This window comes from Arachis hypogaea, chromosome 2 (assembly GCF_003086295.3).
Source record: "Arachis hypogaea cultivar Tifrunner chromosome 2, arahy.Tifrunner.gnm2.J5K5, whole genome shotgun sequence".
In the NCBI taxonomy this organism is placed as follows: domain Eukaryota; kingdom Viridiplantae; phylum Streptophyta; class Magnoliopsida; order Fabales; family Fabaceae; genus Arachis; species Arachis hypogaea.
The window spans coordinates 31753920-31759411 of record NC_092037.1 but is presented as its reverse complement, the minus strand read 5'-3'; the positions used below and the strand labels follow the sequence as shown (position 1 = coordinate 31759411).

General features: G+C 37.7%; 1 non-coding gene across 1 annotated transcript; it reads left to right on the top strand.

Annotated features, from left to right (window-relative positions):
• The first annotated feature begins 825 nt into the window (after positions 1-825).
• Positions 826-932, top strand: LOC112764195 (small nucleolar RNA R71). Its single transcript, XR_003183051.1, has one exon. It is a non-coding gene; the product is annotated as a small nucleolar RNA R71 (small nucleolar RNA).
• The last annotated feature ends 4560 nt before the right edge of the window (positions 933-5492 follow it).

Sequence of the window (5492 nt, the reverse complement as noted above, 5' to 3'; positions counted from 1 at the left end):
GGACGTCCATTGAGGTCTTCCTCAGTGGCGTTCACTGCCTCTTCCTCCTCTTCAAATTTGGCCATATTGATGGCTTTGCACTCTCCTTTTGGATTTTCTTCTGTATTGCTTGGAAGAGTACTAGGAGGGAGTTCAGTAAATTTCTTGCTCAGCTGACCCACTTGTGCCTCCAAATTTCTAATGGAGGACCTTGTTTCAGTCATGAAACTTTGAGTGGTCTTGATCAGATCAGAGACCATGGTTACTAAGTCAGAGGTGTTCTGCTTAGGACTCTCTGTCTGTTGCTGAGAAGATGATGGAAAAGGCTTGCTATTGCTAAACCTGTTTCTTCCACCATTATTGTTGTTGAAACCTTGTTGAGGTCTCTGTTAATCCTTCCATGAGAGATTTGGATGATTTCTCTATGAAGGATTATAGGTGTTTCCATAAGGTTCTCCCATGTAATTCACCTCTTCCATTGAAGGGTTCTCAGGATTATAAGCTTCTTCTTCAGATGAAGCTTTCTTAGTACTGCTTGGTGCATTTTGCATTCCAGACAGACTTTGAGAAATCATATTGACTTGCTGAGTCAATATCTTGTTCTGAGCCAATATGGCATTCAGAGTGTCAATCTCAAGAACTCCTTTCTTCTGATTTGTCCCATTGTTCACAGGATTCCTTTCAGAAGTGTACATGAATTGGTTATTTGCAACCATTTCAATTAGTTCTTGAGCTTTTGTAGGCGTCTTCTTCAGATGAAGAGATCCTCCAGCAGAGCTATCCAAAGACATCTTGGATAGTTCAGAGAGACCATCATAGAAAATACCTATGATGCTCCATTCAGAAAGCATATCAGAGGGACACTTTCTGATTAATTGTTTGTATCTTTCCCAAGCTTCATAGAGGGATTCTCCTTCCTTCTGTCTGAAGGTTTGGACTTCCACTCTAAGGTTACTCAATTTTTGAGGTGGAAAGAACTTTGCCAAGAAGGCATTGACTAGCTTTTCCCAAGAGTTCAGGCTTTCTTTAGGTTGTGAATCCAACCATGTCCTAGCTCTGTCTCTTACAGCAAAAGCAAATAGCATAGGTCTGTAGACCTCAGGGTCAACCCCATTAGTCTTGACAGTGTCACAGATTTGCAAGAACTCAGCTAAGAACTGATGAGGATCTTCCAATGGAAGTCCATGGAACTTGCAATTCTGTTGCATTAGAGAAACTAGTTGAGGCTTAAGCTCAAAGTTGTTTCCTCCAATGGCAGGGATAGAGATGCTTCTCCCATAGAAGTCGGGTGTAGGTGCAGTAAAGTCACCCAGCACCTTCCTTGCATTGTTGGCATTGTTGTTGTTTTCGGCTGCCATGGGTTCTTCTTCTTTGAAGATTTCTGTTAGGTCCTCTATAGAGAATTGTGCCTTAGCTTCTCTTAGCTTTCGCTTTAAGGTCCTTTCAGGTTCAGGGTCAGCCTCAACAAGAATGCTTTTGTCTTTGCTCCTGCTCATATGAAAGAGAAGAGAACAAGAAAATATGGAATCCTCTATGTCACAGTATAGAGATTCCTTGAGGTGTCAGAGGAAAAGAAAAATAGAAGGCAGAAGTAGAAAATTCGAACTTATCAAAGAAGATGGAGTTCGAATTGTTCATTAAGGAATAGTGTTAGTCCATAAATAGAAGGATGTGAGAAGAGGGGAAGAAATTTTCGAAAATTAAGTAAAATATTTTAAAAACATTTTGAAAAACACTAATTGATTTTCGAAAACCATGATTGATTTTAAAAAGATGTGATTGAGAAGATATGATTTGAAAAACATTTTAAAAAGATTTGATTTTAAAAGTTAATGACTTGGCTATCAAGAAAAGATATGATTCAAACATTAAACCTTTCTCAACAGAAAAGGCAACATACTTGAAATGTTGAATCAAATCATTAATTGATAGCAAGTATTTTTGAAAATAGAAAGAAATTGATTTTGAAAAAGATTTGATTGAAAAGATATGATTTGAAAAAGATTTGATTTTGAAAAGATTTTGAAAACTAAGAAAAAATTTGATTTGAAAACAAAATCTTCCCTTTTGTGCCATCCTGGCGTTAAACGCCCAGAATGGTGCACATTCTGGCGTTTAACGCCCAAACTACTACCCTTTTGGGCGTTAAACGCCCAGCCAGGCACCCTGGCTGGCGTTTAAACGCCAGTCTGTCCTTCTTCACTGGGCGTTTTGAACGCCCAGCTTTTTTTGTGTAATTCCTCTGCAGTATGTTCTGAATCTTCAATTCCCTGTATTATTGACTTGAAAAGACACAAATTAAAAATATTTTTGGATTTTTAATAATCAAAATGCAACTAAAATCAAATAACAATGCATGCAAGACACCAAACTTAGCAGTTTGTATACTACTGACACTAACAAAATGAGAATGCATATGAGACACATAAACACTCAAGTCAAGAGAATTTAAAAATCAGAGCAATGAAATCATCAAGAACAACTTGAAGATTAATGAAGACACATGCATGAATGCAAAAGGAGCAGAAACATGCAATTGACACCAAACTTAAAATGAGACTCTAGACTCAAACAAGAAATATTTTTGGATTTTTTCAAAAATTTAGTGGAAAAAGAAAATAAAGGTATCAAAATTCTTAATGAGAATTCCAGGAATCATGCAATGTTAGTCTAAAGCTTTAGTCTAAAGAAATTAGACATGGTTGAACAAGCTTCAGCAGGACATTGCATTCAAGAGCTAAATTGATGAAAATCAATCAGCTTTGGTGATGATAAGAACATCACCTTGAAACACTAGAATTCATTCTTAAGTACTCTGAAGAAAAAAAATACCTAATCTAAGCAACAAGATGAACCGTCAGTTGTCCATACTCGAACAATCCCCGGCAATGGCGCCAAAAACTTGGTGGACGAAATTGTGATCACTACAACTTCGCACAACTAACCAGCAAGTGTACTGGGTCGTCCAAGTAATAAACCTTACGCGAGTAAGGGTCGATCCCACAGAGATTGTTGGTATGAAGCAAGCTATGGTCACCTTGTAAATCTTAGTCAGGCAAACTCAAATGGTTATGAATGATGAATAAAACATAAAGATAAAGATAGAGATACTTATGTAATTCATTGGTGGGAATTTCAGATAAGCGTATGAAGATGTTTGTCCCTTCCGTCTCTCTGCTTTCCTACTATCTTCATCCAATCCTTCTTACTCCTTTCCATGGCAAGCTGTATGCAAGGGTTTCACCGTTGTCAGTGGCTACCTCCCATCCTCTCAGTGGAAATGTTCAACGCACCCTGTCACGGCACGGCTATCCATCTGTCGGTTCTCAATCAGTCCGGAATAGAATCCAGTGATTCTTTTGCGTCTGTCACTAACGCCCCGCCCTCAGGAGTTTGAAGCTCGTCACAGTCATTCAGTCATTGAATCCTACTCAGAATACCACATACAAGGTTTAGACCTTCCGGATTCTCTTGAATGCCGCCATCAGTTCAAGCTTATACCACGAAGATTCCAGTTAAAGAATCCAAGAGATATCCACCCAATCTAAGGTAGAACGGAGGTGGTTGTCAGGCACGCGTTCATAGGTGAGAATGATGATGAGTGTCACGGATCATCACATTCATCAAGTTGATGAACAAGTGATATCTTAGAACAAGAACAAGCGGAATTGAATAAAAGAACAATAGTAATTGCATTAATACTCGAGGTATAGTAGAGCTCCACACCTTAATCTATGGTGTGTAGAAACTCCACCGTTGAAAATACATAAGAACAAGGTCTAGGCATGGCCAAATGGCCAGCCTCCCAAAGTGATCAAAAGATCTAAAGATCAAAAGACTCCAAAGATCAGAAGATGATAATACAATAGTAAAAGGTCCTATATATATAGAACTAGTAGCCTAGGGTTTACAGAGATGAGTAAATGACATAAAAATCCACTTCCGGGCCCACTTGGTGTGTGCTTGGGCTGAGCATTGAAGCATTTTCGTGTAGAGACTCTTCTTGGAGTTAAACGCCAGCTTTGGTGCCAGTTTGGGCGTTTAACTCCCATCCTTGTGCCAGTTCCGGCGTTTAACGCTGGGAATTCTGAAGGTGACTTTGAACGCCGGTTTGGGCCATCAAATCTTGGGCGAAGTATGGACTATCATATATTGCTGGAAAGCCCAGGATGTCTACTTTCCAACGCCGTTGAGAGCGTGCCAATTGGGCTTCTGTAGCTCCAGAAAATTTACTTCGAGTGCAGGGAGGTCAGAATCCAACAGCATCTGCAGTCCTTTTTAGTCTCTGAATAAGATTTTTGCTCAGGTCCCTCAATTTCAGCCAGAAAATACCTGAAATCACAGAAAAACACACAAACTCATAGTAAAGTCCAGAAAAGTGAATTTTAACTAAAAACTAATAAAAATATACTAAAAACTAACTAGATCATACTAAAAACATACTAAAAACAATGCCAAAAAGCGTACAAATTATCCGCTCATCAGTACCCACTAGCATGGCCAACAAATTTCCTGGTGTAAATGCATGATGGAAATGATATGACATTTGGGATATCATCAAGAATGGCTGGCCTTTTTTTAACCCCTTTGTCTGTGCATTTATGTAAAAATTTCAATGAAATTTTGATAATTAACTTGGTACTGTTGTCTTTGTTCTTGATACATTGTAAAAATCAAACATCATGTTTGGTTCTATTGCTTATATCAAATACTTGTGATTTTGAAAAACTATGAACGTTTGGATAAAAGTTAGATGAAAATTAGATGAAAAATTGTATTTATTTTGTATGAAAACAGGTTTATTTTGCAATAGAAAAATCTAAAAAAATTTTGTTTTACCTTACTGACGGATTTACAGATGGATTTTCCATATATATTAAGAGTTTAGAAAGCTTTTCCAAGGCTCCAATTACTGATGAAAAATCTGTCGAAAAATGACACTACATACTGACAGAAAATTTGTCGAAAAATCAGACGGTTTAAGCGAAATGGAGGTGACGATTACCAAGGGAGGATCTGTTGGTAACAGAAAAAATCTGTCGGTAAATTACCGACAGAAAATCTGTTGAAAAATTTGACGGTTTTTTAGTGAAAGGGGAGACCATTACCGAGGGAAATTCTTTCGATAACGGAGAAAAATCTATTGGTAAATTACCGACAGAAAAAAATTCGTCAATAAGTAATTTCTAACGAGACTTTTACAGAGGGACAAAATCCGCCAGTAACCAAAAATCCGTCCGTAATGAAGACCAAATCTGTCTGTAAATTCATCTGTAATAAACAAATTTTTAGTTGTGATGTTTAATTAAGAGTTTATCAGTATGAGCAGTTAAATCGTCTATGATAATATGCAAATCTTCTTTAGATGAGCCAAAGTAATCTATCTCCTCAAGTTGGTCATGTCCAGCTATGAAACACATTTGAGCTTCATGTTTGGATTCATCTTCATCATCCAAATTGTTTTCGAGGTCTTCCGATAAAGCCATTAGCACCTTTTTCTTTTCTCTCTGTCT